The sequence below is a fragment of the Tenrec ecaudatus genome, chromosome 5 (genome assembly GCF_050624435.1).
Source record: "Tenrec ecaudatus isolate mTenEca1 chromosome 5, mTenEca1.hap1, whole genome shotgun sequence".
NCBI classification, from domain to species: Eukaryota; Metazoa; Chordata; class Mammalia; order Afrosoricida; family Tenrecidae; genus Tenrec; species Tenrec ecaudatus.
In genome coordinates, this window is record NC_134534.1 from 78120927 (window position 1) to 78143334 (window position 22408).

General features: G+C 41.1%; 1 protein-coding gene across 1 annotated transcript in view; it reads left to right on the forward strand.

Annotated features, from left to right (window-relative positions):
• SPIDR (scaffold protein involved in DNA repair) overlaps positions 1-22408 on the forward strand; it is a 223570-nt gene that overhangs the window by 195412 nt on the left and 5750 nt on the right. The gene's annotated exons all lie outside the window — the stretch shown is intronic.

Genomic DNA, 22408 nt, shown 5'->3' on the forward strand with positions numbered 1-22408 from the left:
CACTCTCACCACTGCGAATTACATTTTCATAATTCATTATTTGCGTGTGCTTTTGCTAAATCCAACAATTTGCTTTCGGTGGGGGAAGGAGGAAGGATTGCTTTGGTTTCATTTCGCAGTTCCTTCTTAGTATTGGCGATACTTTTAAAGCAAACTTGTCATTGGGTCAGGTGCCATTGAGGTGGTTCCAACGCATCTCGACCCAGCTGAAAACCAAACGAACCTCCGCGGGTTCTGTGCCATGCTCTCAGTTGCTCGGATGCTCAAGCCCATGCCACGGCATGTGTCACCCCTTGTGTTGCCCCTCTCGTTGAGCAGGCGTGAGGTCCTGCGCTCGCCACGAAGGTCGCACTAGCCTTGCCTCTCAGGAGCATGGTGGCCGTAATTCTTCCCTGACAGATTTGTCCTTTTGGCAGTCCGTGGTACTTTTAATATTCTTCACCAGCACCACGATTCAAATGCATCCATTCGTCTTTGGTCTTTATTCAGTGCTCAACTTTCATATGCATATGAGGCAACCAAAAATGCCATGACTTAGCCCTTAAGGGATCATCATTGCTTTTCAATACTTTAAAAGTATTAGCCCTCAAAGTAACATCCTGGCTTTTCAATGCTTTAAAGAGTGTCCTAGACGTCTACCAAGAGGAACAAGGCATGAGATAAAGCAAAGTTTGATTGTAAAAAAAGTATTACTATTGTATGTTTCCTTTGTGTAGAAGAAACTAAATGGCTAAGGCTAATTTACACTTGGGTGACTTACATACTATGGGAAATAAAAGGAACATAATTATGTACTATCAGAGAATAATAGTTACACTAACTTCATAAATATGTCTAAAGAAATACTAACAGGTTCTGGTTTGGTTTGAGAGAAAATATAGATACTGGTCAAGTTGTTCAATGCTTTGACAAACATTTTTAGCAAATTTAGATCTTGCCATAAAGAATTAGTAGTTCAGCTTCATGTATACTCAGTTTATCACTTAAAAATTGATTTCATGGCCACAATAAAAAAAAACATAAAAATAACTAATCATACCATGAGTATAATACAGTTGTTTATAATTTTGTATTTTCTTCTATTTGTCATTTATATCCTTATTTTTTATTTTAATTAAATTATCCATACTGTTTTAGAATGTGGTTTTTTTCTTAACATGTTAAAAAATTTATATATGAGTCTATAAATCTTTATCTATTACTTCAACGTTGTTGTCATTAGATGCCACTGAGTCCGTTCTGACCCGTAGTGACCCTGTGCACAATAGAGTGAACCACAGCCCATCCCTGTGCCGTCTTCACAATTGTTCCTATGCCGGAGCCTGCTGCTGCAGCCACTGTCAGTCCATCTCCTTGGGGGCCGTCCTCTTTTTGGCTGCCCCTCCACTTTACCGAACATAATATCCTTCTCCGGGGACCAGTCTCTCCTGTCAGTATGTCCAAAGTATGTACGGCCAACTCTCGCCATCCTTGACTCTAAGGACCGTTTAGGTTGTACCTCTTCCAATGCACATTAGTTTGTTCTTTTACCAGTCCATGGTACTACTTTCAATATTCTCTAGCACCAAAATCCAAACACGTCGATTCTTCATCAGTCTTCCTTATCGAATGCCCGACTTTCACATACATACGAGGCCATTGAAAATAGCATGGCTTGGGTCAGGCACAACTTAGTCTCAAAGTAGCATCCCTGCTTTGCAATGCACTGAAGACGTATGTGTAGCAGGTTTACCCACTGCAATGTGTTGTTTGAAATCTTGACTGCTGCTTCCATGAGCATAGATTGTGGATCCAAGCAAGAAGAGATATTTATCAACATCAACCGTTTCTCTGTTTATCATGATGTTTCCTATTGGTTCAGTTGTGGGGATTTTTGGTCTACTTTACACTGAGTTGTAATAGAAGGCTGCAATCCTTGATCTTCATCAACAAGTGTTTCAAGTCTTCCTCACTTTCAGCAAGCAAGGCTGTGTCATCTGCATATAGCAGATTGTTAATAAGCCTTCCTCCCATACTGATACCACAGTCTTCAGATAATCCTGCTTCTCTGGTGAGTAGCTGAGCATACATGTACACTAAGTATGATGAGAAGATACAACCCTGACACCCACCTTTCCTCATTTTAAACCAGGCAATATCCCTTTGTTCAACTAGCTACCTCTTGATCCAGGTAATAAGTTCCTCATGAGAACAATGAAGTGTTCTGTAATTACTACTCTTCTCAAGATAATCCATAATTTGTTATGATCCATAGACGATTGCATTTATATAGTCAATAAAACATAAGCAAACATTTCTCTGGTATTCTCTGCTTTAAGTCAAGATCCATCTGACATCAGCAATGATATTTCCTCGTTCCATGTACTTTTCTAAAACTGACCTCAACCTCTGGCAAGGTTGTGTCATTTGCATATGGCAAGTTATTAAAAAGTATTCCTGTAATACTGAAGCTGCCACCATTGTTGGATGATCTGCAGCAAAATTTTACTTGAATGTGACATTAATGATGTTGTTCTATAATTTGAGCATTCGGTTGGATCACCTCTCTTTGGACAAGTAATTGTCTTCCAAATTTCCTGCCATAGGCAAGTAAATGCTTCCACTGCTTCATCAGCTTCTGGAAGCATTTCTATTGGTGTTCCTTCAGTGCCTGGAGCTTGGTTTTTAGCTGATGCTTTCAACGCAGATTTGGCTTCTTCCTTCAGCACCATTGTTCTTGTGCACATGCTGCCTCCTCACGTGGTGGAAGGGGGACCCTGACTCTGTGTATTCTTGTCTTTTTTGTTGATGTTTCCTGCCCATAGAATCTTTCAGTGTTTCAGCCAGAGGCTTGAAATTTGTCTTGAGTTCTGTTAGTGTCAGATATACTGAGCACGTTCTTCCTTTGTTTGTAACTCTGGGTCTTCACATGTTTCATTATGATATTTGACATTGTCTTCGCGAGCTCCTTATGAAATTGTCTGTTGGCTCTTTTACTGCAATACCTACGTAATTACTTCAATACTTATATTTCCTTGTGTATCTGCTTCATGAATTATACAATCCAGCAAATTTTTTCTTGTGTCTTGCTTTTTAGGCCTGTCCCTGGGTTATGTGACACTCAGATTCACAAAATTGCATTGGATAAACAACGTCAGCTCTATTTTCTTAAGGCATTTCTGTATTTCCATTTCAATATAGCTATTAAGTTATACTAATTTAATGATTTAATATCCTAGTTTTAAATGAGAAGAATTCCAATCCTCAAATTACAGGATAAGATACAAGAGGTAACAGATATTTGAAAAAAGAATTAGGATAAGGGACCCCCAATGGAAGCAATACGAGTGTGTACTCCCCCCCAAAATGGAATTTTTTTCAAAGCTATACATTTTTTTACAAAACAACCTTATCATCTTCAAAGTACTCTCCATTACACTTAATACATTTGTCAAATCTGCTATTCCATTCTTGGAAACATTTTTTTGAACTCATCTGTTTGGATGACTGACAGCACCTCCGTTGTTTGTTTGTTTTTTCTTTAGGTACATGAAAGGGAAATGATTTGCTTCTATATCATCAAATCATTTCCCTTTCATGTACCTCTGCATTCATGGAAACAAAAAGAAGTTGTACAAAGCAAGATCAGGTGAGTAAGGTGCATGGGACAAGATTGGCGTGCTGTTTTTTGCCAAATCTGACACACTGAAATGACTGTGTGAGTGGGTTCATTGTCATGTTGGCAAAACAAATCCCCCATCTGCCACAAATCAGGCCTTTTTTGTCAAACACTGTTTCTCTATCTTAACAGAACCTCTAAAGAGAAAGCTTGATTAACAGTGTGACCTAGTGGAACGAACTCCCAATTGTACTCTTCCAGTCACGTAATAAAAACAAATGAGCATCGTCTTGATCTTTGATTTCACTTGGGTAAGGTGACAATGACATCTTCCACTGACTTGATTGATGTTTGCTTTCAGGGTCATATACTAGCACCATGTCTCCTCACCAGTAATGACCTTGGGGAAAAAAAGTCTAGGTCACTGACTCTTCACAAATTTATCAGCAACCCTTCTCATTCCCAAATGTTCCATTAAAATCAGCTGAACCGAGCTCCAAGGTAGTCCAGAGAACATCCCCAATTCTTCAATGGCCCCTCACCAATCTTTGAGCACAAGTGCTCGATTTTTCTCGACATTTTTGTGTTTTCAGGAATTTGACCCGATGTCCAGAATGAGATCTGTCATCAATTAACATTTCATCTTTTTTGAAACAATAAAACTACTTGTACACTTGAGTAATTCCCACAGTGCTGTCCTTGTAAGCTGTGTTCAACATCACAGCCATTTCTGTGGCATTTTTCCCAAGCAGGAAACAAAATTTCACAGCTATAAGCTGTTCTCTTAAATCAGCCATCACAAAAACAAGGTTCAAGCAAAACTACTTTTACAAAAAAATTCAATGTGGTCAGAGAGAACCTTCCCAAGTGATGCCACTGGGTACACAAATCAGAGTTGCTGGATGCTCGCCTAGTGTGAAAAATATGTACGATTGAAGCTCTGGCCAGCTGAGTTTTTTCCCAGAGATTTTTTATTAGTCGGGGGAGGGGGGCACGTATATTGGCCCATGGTGGCTAGTTGGTTACATATGATATTAGTTGATTCATATATCTGCCTAATAAATTACAGAACCCAACACAATTTTGAATGGCCAGTTATAAGATCGGTGGTTCAAACAAACCAGTCATTCTGCAGACTTTAAATTATTTTAAGATTTGGAAACTTGAAAGCCCAAAAAGGCAATTCCTTCTCTGCCCCATAAGGTCATTCATTATAAGTTAGAATCTATGAGGTGACAATGGGTTTTTCTTTTTAATATGGAAAGCTGTGCAATATATACTGAGACAGCTAGTTGGATTCTGAAAAACCAGAGCACAACTTGAGAAGAGCCCCACTATGAGAAATGATGTCCCTCAGTGACTAAGGGCGATACAGGGGACAGCACCGGAGACACAGTGTGGGAATTGCACCTGACCTGATCCTACCACACCAAGGCAAAGCACTGGGGGAATGCAGCGGAACAGCAAGGGAATGGAGTGGCAAGGTCCCTAGGGAATGCTGAAAGTGGACTTTGGGGCCAGGGCATTGTGCCCCAACAGACTGGACTGGAAAACGTTCCTAAGGGCCAGCAAACGATCCTTGAACGAACTACAAGCCTTTCTTTTGTGAAGTGTTTTGTTTTGTTCTTTGTCAGTGGTTTGTTTTTGTTGTTTTGTTGTCTGGCTGTATACTGCTGCTTTGTTTTCCTCTGTCTTGTTTTCGTGCATGTTAGTGTCTCCACAGGTCTGTCTGAATAGGACAGGCTGGATGAACTATCTGGAGGAAAAACAACGGGACCAACAGTTTGGGGTGGGGGAGGGCGGGAGAGTAAGGAAGTGGTGTTAACAAACACAGGGACAAGGGAACAACATGGGACCCAAAATGGTAGTGAGGGGGGAGTGGTAGGCCTGGTGGGGAATAATCAAGGGTAAGGTTGCATAGAGAAGAGGTATAGCTGTAGCCCAGGTGGGGACGGAGCATGGTGGTGGGGCAGGAGGAAAGTCAAGGGAGATGGAGGAAGGAGCTGGGAGTCAAGGGGCATTTATGGAGGTCTAGACAAAGACATGTACATGCAAATATATATATGAGGATGGGGGAATAGATCTATGTGTCTCTATTTATAGGTTTAGTATTAAGGTGGCGGAAGGACCTTGGGCCTCTACTCAAGCACTCCCTCAGTGCATGAATACTTTCTTTTATTAAATTGGAACTCTATGATGCTCACTCTCCCGACACAAAGGCTGAAGCCAAAGCGGGTGAACAAGTAAATGTGGTGAAGAAAGCTGATGGTGCCTGGCTATCAAAAGAGATAGTGACTGGAGTCTTAAAGGCTTGAAGATAAACAAGTGGCCATCTAGCTCAGAAGCAACAAAGCCCACATGGAAGAACACACCAACCTGTGTGATCGCGTGGTCCCGAAGGGATCAGTTATCAGGTATCAAAGAACAAAAAATCATATCATTGGCTGCACACCTCCATGATAGGATCGCCGAAGACAAATGGGTGCATAAGCAAATGTGGTGAAGAAAGCTGATGGTGCCCGGCTATCGAAAGAGATAGTGTCTGGGGTCTTAAAGGCTTGAAGGTGAACAAGCGGCCATCTAGCTCAGAAGCAATAAAGTCCACATAGAACAAGCACACCAGCCTGTGTGATCATGAGGTGCCAAAGGGACCACGTATAAGGCATCATGAGAAAAAAAAGAATATGTGTGTGTGTGTGTGTGTGTGTGTGTGTGTGTGTGTGTGTGTGTGTGTATACACCATAGTGAATGAAGGGGGAAGTGCAGAGTGGAGACCCAAGGCCCAAGTGTTGACCACTGGAGATCCCCTCACAGAGGGGTTTAGGAGAGGAGACGGGTCAGTCAGGGTGCGATGTAGTACCGATGAAGAACACAGCTTTCCCCCAGATCCTAGATGCTTCCTCCCCCCAACTACCATGATCCGAATTCTACCTTGCAGGACTGGATAGGGCAGAGATTGTACACTGCTGCATATGGGAGCTGGAGGCACAGGGAATCCAGGGTGGACGATACCTTCAGGACCAGGGGTGTGAGGGGCGATGCTGGGAGAGTGGAGGGTGAGTGGGTTGGAAAGGGGAAACTGATTACAAGGATCCACATGTGACCTCCCTGGGAGATGGACGGCAGTGAAGGGGGGGAAGGGAGACTCCGGATAGGGCAAGATATGACAAAATAACAATCTGTGTATTATCAAGGGCTCATGAGGGAGGGGGGAGGGGGGAGGGAGGGGGGAAAAAAGACGACCTGATGCAGAGGGCTTAAGTGAAGAGCAAATGCTTTGAGAGTGATTAGGGCAAAGAATGTACAGATGTGCTTTATACAATTGATGTATGTATATGTATGGATTGTGATAAGAGTTGTATGAGCCCCTAATAAAATGTTTTAAAAAATAGAAAATGCACATATATGGAAGGTATGAGGACAAGTTAGTGTCAAAATTATGTCTTTGTATCAATTTTCATAAATATTTTATATCTATTTTTTCTTCAAATTATGCGGTAAACATTTCACGTTTTATTTTTAGTATTTTTAATCATTTATTGGGAGCACATACAGCTCTTATAATAATCAATACATCAGTTGTGTCAAGCACATTTGTACATATGTTGCCATTGTCATTTCCTAAACATTTTCATTCTCTTTGAGCCCTTGGCATTAGCTCCTCTTTTTTCCCTTTTCCCTCACCCTCCCACCCTCATGAACCTTTGGTAAAATATAGATTATTATAACTTTCATATCTTACATCAACCACTGTCTCCCTTCACCCATGATTCTATTGTTCTTCCCCTTTGGGGGGGGAGAGATTTATATGTCAATCCTTGCAATTGGTTACCCCTTTACTCCCCATTCTCCCCCCATCTTCCACATACCCTCTTTGTATCGCTACTCCCTTTTTTGTTGCTGAGGGGTTTATTTGCCCTGGATTCTGTGTGTCAAGAGCTCTTGTCTGTACCAGTGTACATGCTCCGGTCTAGCCGGATTTATAAGGTGGAGCTGGGGTCATGATATCTGGGGTGCAGAAGCCTCAGGGAACCAGCGGAATATTGTGTGTTTCATCGATGCTATACTGTACCCTGGCTGACTCATCCCTTCCTTGTGGCCCCTCTATGAGAGGATGTCAATTGTCTACAGATGAGTTTTGGGTTTCCTTCCAACCTACCTCATTCTCACCATCAGGACACATTTTAATATCTAGAAGTTGATGGAAGATTCATGCTAAATGTTTCAGAAGTAAAGTTGATTTCAAACATCTTTATAAGAAAAAGGCTTACTTAAGGTTTCTCTGCACAGGTGAGCATCTCCTGTGGGGTTCTGAGGCTGTAAACCCTATGGGAGCTGAAAGTCTCATCCTTCTGCAAAGGGCCTGGTGGGCCCCCATAGCTGACCTTGTGGTTCACAGCCAAATACATAACCCACTGTGCCGTTGGGGCTCCCTATGGATTGTACAGGAACTCTTATTTCTGGACCCTTTTTAAGATAACGGATTAGAACTGCTTGCTATTCAGTCCCTCATAAAGGTGACATGATATTTGGAGAAAACTCCAAGTTCATTTAATTTGCACTGTTCAAATATATCTTTGAGTCAGAGGACACTATGTGAAGTATAACTTGACCTAAATATTTAGTGTAACACAAACTACTACTTTAAATAAAGCCAACATAAACTTCCGCTGTCTGTGGTGAGCTAGCACTGCATTCAAATATCCCGATTCTTTGTGTGTGAGCAGAGGGAAGAGTGGGATGGGCATATGTTCTGTACCTCAGAAGCTAGAGCTGATGGGAAAAGTAGGGCCACTTATTTTTAATCAGTAGGCCAAATGTACCCAGAAAAAGTTTCTAACATTTGAAGGCACTAAAATGTGTATTAGCCAGTGGTTATTAAACAAGTCCCATATTGTTTCACCTTTATCTTATTAACAGGAATCCAGTATTAAAGATTTAAAAGAGAGAGCGCGCAAGAATAGAACCTCAAAAAAGAAATTATTTCTACTGCCTAAAGCTGTACAACCACAGCGCATCAGATATAATTATGGATAGCTATTTGTACACAGATTATTTTTCTTTCTTAAACGTGATATTTTTCCCTCCTGACCACAATTACCTGCTTCTCTGAGTTTCTATAATCAGCTGCAGGTTCATGTCTACTTCATAGCCTGCCTGTCAGTTAATACACCATTATAATTGGGTTATTGTAGGATCATGGGACTAGAAAAGACTTGTAGCGTCTAGCTTCTTGCCTCAAGACGGGGGTGACATTTATTCACCATGGACAGATGAATATCTTTTTATCTATGTAGATCTTCTGGGAAATAGATTTCATAACTCTCCCTGAAAACACTGTCACATATTTCATATCATTCTTAGACCCTTTTAAGCAATTTCTTAAATTGAAGCACCTGCTGTGTGAAAGACATGATTTCAGGTACTGTTTTTGTTTGTACAGCCGGTCGAGTAGGCCCTGACTTGTGACACCTCTGGGTGTTGCGAATTAGAGGTGCTCCAGGGACTGAGGAAGTCCCTGAATTGAAGGTACACACGGCTTAAAGAGCGCGTCAGCCAGCGTGGGAATCAAATAGCTTCATACAGAACAGTAAGGATTTAGGACTTTATTCTGGTTATTGAGAGTCATAAAAGTGGCGTGTTGGAAGTCATATTTTAACTAGGATTAATCTTTAGGTTCTAGGCAAAATGGCTTCATTTATCATTCGCTCAGCAAATATTTATTTAGGCTTAATTTTCATGCCATCTACCTAAGGAATATTTCGCAGATAAGTAAATAGGAAATACAATGCATACCCCCTTTAGAAGATTTTAAATGCGCAACACGAATTGTGATAATATAAGGTGTGTGCACCATGACAATTATTAGAGAAGGAAGGCTATATCACTTCTGGTTGAACATAACTCCCGGGGGCTGGCTTATTGAAGAAAGTAGAATTTTAGCTGCGTTTGGAAGATAGACCATATATCTAAAGAGGTACTCTGGACTCTGTGCTACTGCTTGCGAAGATCCTTCTACCCAGGAAAGCATATGTTCACTCTAGTTCTAAATACCCAGTGCTCAGGAAACTAAGCTGTGTAACAGAACGGGACGGTGAGCTGAAAGCTAGTCTAAGTTAGGGCCGTTGCTCTGCTCTAGTAGTTTTCCTGTGTAACCTTTCAACAACACAGCACCTTCCTTGGATTCTGGCTTTCGTGTTTGCAAAATGAATGCCCTGGCCTTAAGATTTGCTAGGGATTTTGTACCACCATTGAAGTAACTGTATGCAATGATTAAGAGCATGTTGAAGTAGCTCTCTGAGTTTGGCCTGGACCCTCTCATTTCCTGGCTGCCATTAGGCATAGTACTCTGTCTCCATTGCCTTCTCTGCAAAATAAGGGTCCTCGCTCCACCTGGTCTCAGAGAGTTGCTGTGATCATGAAAAGCAGTAGGTGGCACAACGTTATTTCACTAATAACATAACTACTAATAACAATAGTCAGACTATTGACAAATTCTGGTTCTTGTTTTTCCCTGAGCCCGTCAGCTGAAATGATCTCTTCCAGGCTGGTGATGGTGTCAGACCACATTCTCTCTAAAAAGAGGCAATAGCCTTTTAGTAATTGTGGGGTCATATAGAAAATTTTCCTTTTCAGGGGCACATCCTCACTTTCCAAGGGTCATAAATGGTATTTATCTGCTGATTGTAGCATGTCTTTGGCTGTGAAGTCCAATTTTTGCCATTTGCGGTAACCCTGGGACATTATTTTGACTTCAGCACGTGACGTCTCCTACCACGGTTCTTCAGTGTCCAGGTTGCTATGTGATCGCAGATGCCGTGTTACTGTCATCATTGTACAAACTAACGTGTTTGGAAAAATGATTTGTGCCCTCAAAAGAAATTTTGCCTTCTCTGAAAATGAAGCTTTAACCCAAGAAACTTCTCGGTTCTTTCCTATTTTAAAGCACTGTCCTCTAACCAGTCTTGTGCACGTACCTCTTTTAAGTGAGGAGTATTCTGGTTTTGGGTTTTCTTTTCCCCCACTGGGCAAACTTGACTATTTTTTAAATCATTTTATTAGGGGCTCATAAACTCTTATATCAATTGTGTCAAGCACATTTGTACATTCATCGCCCTCATCATTCTCAATACATTTGCTCTCCACTTAAGCCCCTGGCATCAGTTCCTCATTTCCCCCTCCCTCCCCTATTCCCTCCTCCCTCATGAACCCTTGATAATTTATAAATTATTATTTTGCCCTATCTTTCCCTATCTGACATCTCCCTTCCCCCACTTTTCTGTTGTCCGTCCCCCAGGGAAGAGGTCACATGTAGATCCTTGTAATTGGTTCCCTCTTTCCAACCCACTCTCCCTCTACCCTCCCAGTATTGCCCCTCACACCCCTGGTCCTGAAGGTATCATCCACCCTGGATTCCCTGTACCTCCAGCTCCTATCTGCACCAGTGTACATCCTCTGCTCTATCCAGACTTGCAAGATAGAATTGGGATCATGGGGGTGGGGGGGGGTGGCGGGGAAGCATTTAGGAACTAGAGGAAAGTTGTATTTTTCATCATTGCTACATCACACCCTGACTGGCTCATCTCCTCCCCAAGACGCCTCTGCCAGGAGATCTCCAGTGGTGAGTTGTGTTCTGTTTGAAGCTCAGTTACACTCAGTATTTTTCTCTGTACAGGATAATTCCATGATCTTTGGAGACAGTATTTCTTGGTCTTATTTTACTGTTTCTTTTATTCCACTACTGTCAGCTTTAGCTCCTTTGTGGTCACTGCTGTCCCAGTTTCTTGTTCTTGCCATTCAGTGTGATCCAGTGCATGTGCCATGGACTTCCAGAAGAGCAAACAAAGGAACGGTGTTGAACAAAAAAGAATCCCTAGTTCCATTTACTGCTGTGTTTTCTCAGCCTTTCCGGAGATAGTTTGTTCTTACAAGAGATCTAATAAAAACTTTCTAAAGTTACCATGGAATCACAGCTCCTTTACACCTTCCTTGTTTTGGGTCCTTTGGAAGCTTCTCATGCTTTTGCCCCCTAGGTTTTTCCCTGAGGAGATAGTCTCATGGCTGCAAAGTGGAATTATGGAAGTCCTTGAAATGCATGGGCGCTGCTGAAACGGCACCCTCTCCATAAATGGTGCCAAGCCAACCAAGCCTCCATACACAAAAACCAAGGGAGTTCAAAATGCATCACAGACCTAAAATGTAATATAAAAATCATACCGCTTTCAGAGGATCACTTAGGAGACACATCTAGGTGATCTCAGTTTGGTAGGACTATTGAACTACATCAAAAATGGGATCCACTTTTTTTAGAAGGGGTTTATTTCATTAAAAATAAAGACAGGCTCTGCACACACAAAAAAATTGTTAAGAGAATAAAAAGACAAGCTAGACAGGGAGAAAATATTTGCAAGTCAGATCTCCAGGGAAAAACTTGTATCTGAGATATAAAAGAACTCTTAAAACTCAACAATAAGAAAATGATTCAGTTTTAAAATGGGCAGTAGCTCTGACTAGGAACCTCACACACTCACAAAGACATACAGATGGCAAATAACACTTATGAAAAGTGTCAGGGTTATATGTTGTAGGAAATTGCAACTCAACAACAATGATACCACTACACACCCATTACAATGTTAAAATCCAGAATACTGACGCCCAGAGGCTTTCAGAGACACATACTGTGTCCTTGTGAGTGAAAACAATGAAACCTTCGTCTGTTGCTGGCAGGAATGCAAAATGCTGCATCCACTTTGGAAGGCAGTTGTTACAGCGTTACCGTCTTTTACATGCACTTTGGAAGGCAGTCGTTACAGCGTTACCGTCTTTTACATGCACTTTGGAAGGCAGTCGTTACAGCTTTACCGTCTTTTACATGCACTTTGGAAGGCAGTTGTTACAGCTTTACCGTCTTTTACATGCACTTTGGAAGGCAGTTGTTACAATTTTTCGCAAAACAAATGTGCTCACTGGCATTGTATTCACTTGTTTTATGTAAATGGCATTAAAATATTATGTCTGCATAAAAATCTGCACACATGTGTTTATAACTTTTTTGTTCTTAATTAACAAAAACTGGAAGCAACTAAGATGTTCTTCAATAAATGAATTGATAAACAATGCATTATTATCCAGAGATAAAAAGAAATGTGCTGTCAAGCCGCCTAGCTATCAAAAGAGATAGTGTCTGGGGTCTTAAAGGCTTGAAGATAAACAAGCGGCCATCTAGCTCAGAAGCAACAAAGCCCACATGGGAGAAGCACACCAGCCTGTGTGGCCACAAGCTGTCTAAGGGATCAGGTGTCAAGCATCAAAGAACAAAACATCATATCATTGTAAATGTGGGTGAGTGCAGAGTGCAGACGCAAAGCCCATCGGTAGGCACTGGACACCCCCTTACTGAAGGGTTGTGGGGAGGAGATGAGCCATTCAGGGTGCAGGGTAGCAACGATGACACAGACAGCTTTCCTCTAGTTCTTAAATGCTTTCCTCCCCCACCACTATCATGATCCCAATTCTACCTTACAAATCTGGCTAGACCAGAGGATGTACACTGGTACAGATAGCAACTGGAAACACAGGGAATGCAGGACAGATGACCCCTTCAGGACCAGTGGTGAGAGTGGCGATGCCTGGAGGGTGGAGGGAAGGTGAGGTAGTAAAGGGGAACCGATGACAAGGATCTACATATAACCTCCTCCCTGGGGGATGGACAGCAGAGAAGAGGGCTGGGGGAGATGTCAGACAGGGTAAGATATGACAAAATAATAATAATTTATGAATTATGAAGGGTTCGTGAGGGGGAGCGGGGGGGGGGGAATGAGCTGATACCAAGGGCTCAAGTAGAAAGCAAATGTTTTGAGAATGATGATGCAACAAATGTGCATATGTGCTTGACACAATAGATGTATGTATGGATTGTGAGAAGAACTGTATGAGCCACAATAAAATGATTGGGGAAAAAAACAGGAAGGAAGTTTTAGTAGTACTAGATTAAAGTGTTGGTAACACAGTGGGTTACACGTTTGGCTGCTACCCAAGAGGTCAGCAATTCAAATTCACCAGCTTACCATGGGAAAAATATGAAGACTTCCCCTCCTGTAAGTTGTAGTCTCCGAAGCTCCCAGAGGCCATTCTACGCTATCCTCTAGGGTCACTGAGAGTCAAAATTGACTTAAAGCTGTGAGTAAGAGGACCGAAACCACTTTAATGAAACTCCATACAGTATCCTTCCAGCTATAGGACATTCCAATATATATGTGACAGTTTTGCCTGGGGAAACAAAAGATCAGGAATTTCCAGACTGGGGAGGGGTAGGAAGGAAGAGAAGATGGAGCACAAAGCATGTTTAGTGTGATGAAAACCACGCGGTGTGGTCTTATAATGGTGTACACATGACTCCTGCATTTCTCAAACCCCGGAGAACTGCAGCACTAAAAGTGCGCCCTGATGTAAGTGTTGGGCTTTAGTTAATATTTACACATGCTTGTGGATGGAAAGTCCTCCCAACGGGACAGTACACAAGACTGAGAAAGAAAAGGGTGAAGTTGTTCGTTTGCATCCCCGGTCAACGTGCATCTCTCAGCAAGTCAAATGATGCATTGATTGGGCAAACCTGCCGCGTACGAATTCTTTAAAGTGCCGAAACGCACGGATGCCCCTTTGAGGACCAAAGGTGCACCTGACCCAAACCATGCCTCCTATGCGTGTGAAAGCTGGAAAATGAATAAGGAAGTGTGAATACAGTTAGACATCTGAATTATGGTGTTGACCAAGACTATTGAAAACATTGCGGGCGGCCAAAAGTACAAACAAATCCATCTTGGAAAGAAGTGTAACCACGATGCCCCTTGGAAGAGAAGATGGCGAGATTTCATCTCACCTACTTTGGACTTGTTATCAGGGGAGACCAATCCCTAGGAAAGGATATCCTGTTTGGGGAAAAAAACCTGGAGTATCCCCCCAAGCCATTACCCATCAAATTCTCTATCCTATCCTCAGTACCACCCTGCTTCTGTAAGCAGCCAGTTTTCAGTGAGGGAAAAAACAATTATCATGGTGTGTTGGCTGTTTCTCAAAAATACATATATAGGTGTCCCTGGCTTATGACAGTATATCTTTTCAATAACTCTGTGCTAAGTGAGTTCTGAAATAAATCAAATACATCTTTTTTGTTTCCTTTTATTATCTGTATCTATATAAATCCAATCTTATTTATCCTTGGAAACATTACATATAAACATAAGTATGTATTTTAATGCACACATACATAAAAATATGCAGATCATAAAAACTGAATCCAATGATGAAAAAGAGTTGTACAACATTGGCATTTTGTTAGTTGCAATAATAGCCTGTGAAAGGTTTTAAATCATCTGGATCATCTTTGGGAATGAAGATGGCATTTCTTATCATAAAATTGGTGCAAGTTGTGTAGTCTTTTTCTTTTGTCTTCATATAATTTGGTGCTGACTATTTTTAACAGAGAGTAGCTAAAGCAAGCAGACAATATCTAAGTAAAAAGATGAATAGATCGCTGTGATAGTCTGGGTATTTTAGAGAAACAAATCCACAGAAACTCATGTTAAAGAGAGAGTTTTACATAAAGGGTAAGTGCGCATCAAGAAAACATCCCAACCCAGTGCTGCCCAAGCCCACAAGTCCAACATTAACCCATTAACTCATATGTCCAACACCAATCCACAGAGTCCTCCTCCATTTCACAAAACACACACTATGACGCCGAGTGTGGGAGGAAAGCCGAATCAGTGAACGTGTAAGCATCTCAGCACTGGCAGGGGTCTCCACATGGCTGCTCCAGCACCCAGGACTGCATCAGGGTAGGTCCATGCAGCTTCTCCTCAGGGATGTCTTGCAGGATGTGAGCCTTGCCAGCTAAAGCAGGGAACTGGCTAAGGCAGCGGCAGCCGGGTCGAACCATCAGAAATCAAGAGAACCAAGAACTCCAAAAGCGAGGCTCACCGAGCCATTTATCTCTCCACCCTTCTATTAACCCCACATGTGTTTATCGGCCAGGTTGGCACAATACACTAACTCAATCACAAAGGATACCTTGAGAGTCAAGATACAGTATAATGAAATGAAATGTACTTATACCTAAAGGGATAAAACCAAAAGGGAAAGAGACGAAAGAAAGAAGGTGTCGAAGTAGAGGTCAGACGAGACTCTGCAGCTTGCTCTTAGTCATAGAGTAGCTAAAGCAAATGGAAGAAATGAATAAGTAAGAGCTGAACAGAAATTTTCCAAGGGCAGCTCAAGAAGACAACGTATTCTATTGAAAGATTCTGTAGAAAAAATATTGACTGCAGCAGGAAGCATCCAAAGAAGATGGAAAGAACACAGTCACTGTACATTTCAGTGGGTAGCATGTGGTCAAGGGCCATTGGTGCTAAAAAAGGCTAAGCTGCTCTGAATGCATTAGCCTTGAACAAGCCTCCAGGAGTTGGTGGAATACCAATGGAAATGTTTCTCCAAGCTGACGAAATACTAGAAGCACCCGCTAATGTATGCCAAGAAATCTGGAAGACAGCTACTTGGGCAATTGACTGGAAGAGGTCCATATTTGTACCCATCCCAAAGAAAGATGGCCCAACAGAATGTGTGAATTATAGAATGATACCATTAATGTTTTGCTTAAGATCATCCAACAGTGGTTGCAGGAAAGTCTTAGAGACGAGAAATGTCCACTTTAATTCAACCAATGAGGTAATGTCAGTGGGTGTTTTTTTAGGTTAATATTCCAAATTTTTCATTATTTTTAAATTATCTGTAGACACATGTAGGTTGGAGGGAGCAATACAGAAGTAGCAAAAGGTAGCCTTCCCCTAATTTCCTCTAATGGCAACATTTTGCAAAATTGTAGCACAATTATAGCACAACATCAATACAGTCAAGATACAGAATATTTCCATGTGAACACTTTTTGTCATTCTACTTTCACCATTATCCCATTACCAAGTTTTTCATCCATGTTAACAGAAGCTCGATGTCTCCTAAGCACTATCTCTGCTCCCCTTCTTCCAGCCCACTTCTGCTAAGAATAAACTTTGGTTTAGTCTTATATTTCACTGTACTGCATATTCCTTACTAGTGGGATCATGTCATATTTGTCCTTGTGTGACTTACTTATTTCACTCAGCACAATATATTCAAGGTACTTCCATCTTGTAACATCTCTCAGGATTAATTTATCTTTGACAGATTAATATTTCATTGTATGTCTGTATCACATTCTATCCATTTATCTATTGATAGATAGGTTTAGGTTATCTCTACCTCTTGGTTATTGTGGATAATGCATTTGTATTCATGCCTTCAATTTTTCACCTCTAAGTGTTCATTAAACCCACGTGTTTTCTAAAGTGACTGAGTTATTGTTGTTAAGGGCCATCTCATTGACTCCAACTCAACAACCCATGTGACAGAGTAGAATCGTCTCAAAGGGTTTCCTAGGCTGAAATCTTTTGGGCAGCATATATTTGGGTCTTTTCTCTCACAGAGCCACTATATGGGTTTCAGTTAGCAGGCAAACACTTAGTCCTTGTACTGCCAGGACTTCATAATGACTGTACCATTTACTATACCACCAGCAATGGGCAAGCGCACTGATTTCTCCACATCCTACCTAGGGGGTGTAAAATTATATCATTGTTATTTTAATTGGCCGTTTCCTAGGTAAAATGAAAAGGATCCCTGGTGTTATACCTGGTTATGAGTTAGGCTGCTCACCAAAATTTCGGTAGTTTGAACCCACCAGACACTCCATTGTAGAAAAATATGACAGTCTGTTTCTGGAAAGATGTACAGCCTTGAAGACCCTAGTGGAAACTTCTACTCTGTACTAACGGGTCACGATGAGTTTGAATCATTAGCAGGAGTGGGTTTGGTGTGTGACTAATTGAGCATCTTTTCATGGGTTTGTTGGCCATTTGTGTTTATCCATGGTGATAATATCTAATCCAGTGCTTTGCTAATTTTTTAATTGGATTGCTTGTCTTTGCTAAATTGTTCTTTACATATTCTGGATGTTAAATTGGAAGGGACCACATCTGGTCCCCTATCTGTGGGTTTATCTCTTCATTTTATTGATAAAGTCTTTTGATGAACACACATTTTTTTAACTTTTATGAGGCCTCATATATATTTTGTCTTTTGGGGGGGGGGATGATTTCAGTATCTAATAATTAATTATCAAAACTAGTTCCCAAGTTATTGTTCCTATATTTTCTTTGAACAAGTTTATGGTTTTAGAGCCTTCGTTTGTAGTTAGTTTTCAAATATGGTATGAAATATAAGTCCAGATCCATTCTTTTGTTTGGAGAAATCCAGTTGTCCCAACATAGATTATTCTTTTGTCATCGAATGGGCTTAGGACTTAATATACATTATTTCTGGACTCAATTCTATTCCATAGGATTATATGTCTCTCATACCAGTACCCAGCTTTTGAATACTTTAGAATAATGTTTTGAGATCAGGAAGTGTGAGTGAGCCTTACCATGCTGTTCTCCTTTCTTCTAGATTGCTTTGGCTAATAAGTACCTCTTGCAAAAACCCAAAAACAGAGCCCACTGCTCTCAGATCAATTCTGACTCCAAGTGACCGTAGAGGCCTTGGCTCCCAAAGCTGTAAATCTGTGCAGGAGAAGAGAGCCGTATCTTTCTCCTATAGATTAGCCAGGAGGTTTGAACTGCTGAGTTCGTAGTGAGCAGTCTAATGCAGAGCCCTCTACACTGCCTGAGCACCTTTGAGTGCCCTTTGCAGTGTATATCTATTTGAGCATAGATACTCCATTTCTGAAAAGAAGGCTGTTGGAATTTTGAGGACTGTGTTGAATCAATAAATTAGGTAGTATTGGTAATAATCTATAAATTAAGTAGTATTGGTAATAATATAAATTAGGTAACATATTAACTCATTATGAGCACAGAACATTCTCCCATTTGTGTAGCTTATCTTTAATGTATTTCAATAATGTTTTATAATTTTCATTACACACTCTCGTTTCCTTGGCTAGGTTTATTTATGAATGTTTTATTCTTACAGAGGCTATTGTAATGGAATTTTTTTCTTAATTTCCTTTTCAGATTATGTGTTGTTTTGTAAAAAGTTTACTGATTTTGTTGTATTGACCTTGGATCTTTCCCACCTTGCTAAATTCATTTATTGCTCTCACAATGCTCTTGTTTTTACTGTTTAGTCTTCAGAGTTCTATGTATTATCAACATTTTAACTTTTTATTGATAAATGCTTTGCAAATTATTATCCTGCAATCTCTAGCTTGTCTTTTTATTTTCTTAATATGGTAGTTTTCAACCTGTGGGTCGCGACCCCATTGGAGTCAAAAGACCCTTTCACGGGGGTCGCCTGATTCTTAACAGTAGAATATTTACAGTTATGAAGTAACAACAAAAATAATTTTATGGTTGGGGGGGTCACCCAACATGAACAACTGTATTAAAGGGTCGTGGCATTAGCAAGGTTGAGAACCACTATCTTAATAGAATCTTTCACAGAGTGAAAATGGTTAGTTGTAAGTTGAATTCATCACTTTTTTTTCTTTTATGAAACAATTTTTTTAAGTCAAGCCTAAGTACTCTTTTCCCATGTTTTAACTAAAAGTTTAAAATGTTATTCAATATATTCATAGCTGTCGTTAATTTTAAGTTAAAAATTCTTGTATAATATGTGAGACTTTTTTGTTGTTGCTTGTGAATATTCAGTTTCTCCACCACCATCTGTAGAAAAGCTTGGCCTTTGCTGAATTGCTTTTTTGTTTTTGCCCAGAATTAGTTAAGCATTTCTATTTGTGCCTAATTTTGGATTCTTCAGTCTATTCCTTTGATCCAAGAATCTCCTTCTGTTAGTACAGTACAATTTTGATACTGTGCTATTATTATGTAATGAGTCTTAAAATCAGGTAGACCAATTTTCTCATTTTACTTTTCCAATTTCTTCTACTCTATTTTTTTTTCATTTAAGTCATTTTATTGGGGACTCGTATAATTCTTATCACAATCCATACATACATCCATTGTGTCAAGCACATATGTACATTTGTTGCCATCATCATTCTCAAAAATTTTCCTTCTACTTGAGCCCTTAATATTGGCTCCTCATTTTCCCCCTCCCTCCCCACAATTCCTTCCATAATGAGCCTTTAATAATTCATGAATTATTATTTTGTCATATCTTACACTGTCCAATGTCTCCCCCACCCTCTTCTCTGCTGTCCATCCCCCAGGGAGGAGGCTATACGTAGATTTTGGTAATCGGGTCCCCCTTTCCACCCCACATTCCCTCCACTCTCACCACTGGTCCTGAAGGGGTCATCTGTCCTGCATTCCCTGTGTTTCCAGTTGCTATCTGTACCAGTGTACATCCTCTGGTCTAGCCAGATTTGTAAGGTAGAATTGGGATCATGACAGTGGTGGGGATGAAGCATTTAAGAACTAGAGGAAAGCTGGATGTTTTATCATTGATACCCTGCACCCTGACAGGCTCATCTTCTCCCCACAACCTTTCAGTAAGGGGGTTCCAGTTGCCTACTGATGGGCTTTGAGTCTCCACTCTGCACTCACCCACATTTTTAATGATATGATTTTTGTTCTTTGATGCTTGATACCTGATCCCTTTGACAGCTCATGGTCACACAGGCTGGTGTGCTTCTTCCATGTGGGCTTTATTGCTTCTGAGCTAGATGGCCACTAGTTTATCTTCAAGCCTTTAAGACCCCAGATGATATATCTTTTGATAACCGGGCACCATCAGCTTTCTTCTCTACATTTGCTTATGCACATGTTTGTCTTCAGTGATCATATCCGGAGGGTGGGCACCCACAGATATGATTTTAGTTCTTTGATGTCTGATAACTGGTCCCTTTTACACCTCGTGGTCAGACAGGCTAGTGTGCTTTGATGCTTTTCAGCTAGATGGCCACTTGTCTATCTTCAAGCCTTTAACACCCCAGATGCTATATCTTTTGATAGCTGGGCACCATCAGCTTTCTTCACCACATTTACTTATGCACACATTTTTCTTCACCAATCGTATCAGGAAGGTGTGCATCGTGAAATGCTAATTTAATTGAACAATGTGTTCTTGCATTGAGTAAGTACTTGAGTAGAAGCCCAGTGTCCATCAGCTACCTTAATACTAAACCTATAAATATATGCACATAGAACTATTTTTCCACCCTCCTATGTAAATATATTTACATATGTATATGCCAGTATTTAGACCTCTATAAATACCCTATGTCACCTAGTTCTTTCTTCTATTTCCTTTTAATTTCCTCTTACCCCACTGTCCTGCTCACCCTTCATTTGGGCTTCAGTTATTTCTCTCGGTTACGTTGTCCTTGCTGAATCCCTGCCAGGCCTCTCACATCCTCCTTGCCGCTGATTTTGGATCACTTGTTGCTCCCCTGTCCCTGGGTTGATCAGCACCACCTCCTTACCCCTGCCTCCCTTTAAACATTCATGGGACATATGCCAAAATAGACCACATTTGGGGCCATTAAACAAGCTTCTGCAAATGTAAATGAACTGAAATCACAGAGTGTATTCTTTGATCATAAAGGCATCAGACATGTGGCCATCTAGCTGAGAAGCATCAAAGCTCACATGGAAGAAGCACACCAGTCTGTCTGACCATGAGGTGTAGAAGGAACCAGTTATCAGACATCAAAGAACTAAAAATCATATCACTGGGTGCCCACCTTCCGTGTTCAGATAGTAATTTCTACCATTGTATCAGTTTCACCAATTTGTTCTTCTGATGCCTTCATTCTTCTGAGTGCAGGTAGTTTTTCTGTTTACTTTCATGTGTTTTCAGCTCAAACGTTTCTGTTTCTTTACCATACATTCTGTTGTTCAATTTTGTGGTTGCTCTTTTAATAATGGCTGCTTGTAAAGGAGAATGTTGTATGGTGTGAGGGGGCGTCTGACCGCCAGCTAGACAGGAAAGGAAAGCCAAACTCGGCCTCAGCATCACCCACCCACAGCCAATTTCTATGAGGGTGTGCTCAGACACACCCCACCATCCAAGCTCCCTACCAGTTCTGACCCCAGATGTCCCTCTCACAGCACCCTCGACTTCTCAGTTGGGCGTGGTTACTCATCTCAATGGCCACAGACAATAATTACAGCTACAGAGGTTATTAAGAAACTTGACAGGGTACAAAAATCTCAGGATGTAGTTATTCAGTCAGGGCAGCCTTTTCTCATACACAGGCCTCTCTCTGGTTTTTGGCTTCTTGGACCCACCGTCCATTGGCCATTTCCCTGCTTGGGCAATGTTACAAAGCCTTTTAGGGCTGCCAATAAATACCCAAAAAGTGTACCACTCCATGATAATTGTCAGCCAGAAAAGGCTCAGTTTCAGCTCCAAGGGTCAACCAACCTAGCTCCCCCTATTAAGTGCCTGTAGGCACCCAGCTCCATAAGCCAACATCCAGCCTGTGGGCCCTTGGCTTTACTTCCTTCACAGGTTGGGAAATCTACCAGTCTGTCTCATGCTCTGGCTCCTCTTTCTCCTCCTCCGCCACTCTGCTGATGGCGCAGCTGACTCCGGAATCAAAGAAGTTTGAGAGTCTACAGGACAAACTCACACTTGGTGCTTCTCTCTGGCTGGTAGCGAGATCTCCTCCTCCTTCTGAAATGGTTCCTTTTATATCCAACAAGGTGGTAATCACAATTAATCCTGTTTAAAAAAATCACTCAAGTATATCCTGTCAGTGTCTCCCCTCACCTTCTCTTATCCAGACTCATCAGGAAAATGTAGTTTGGT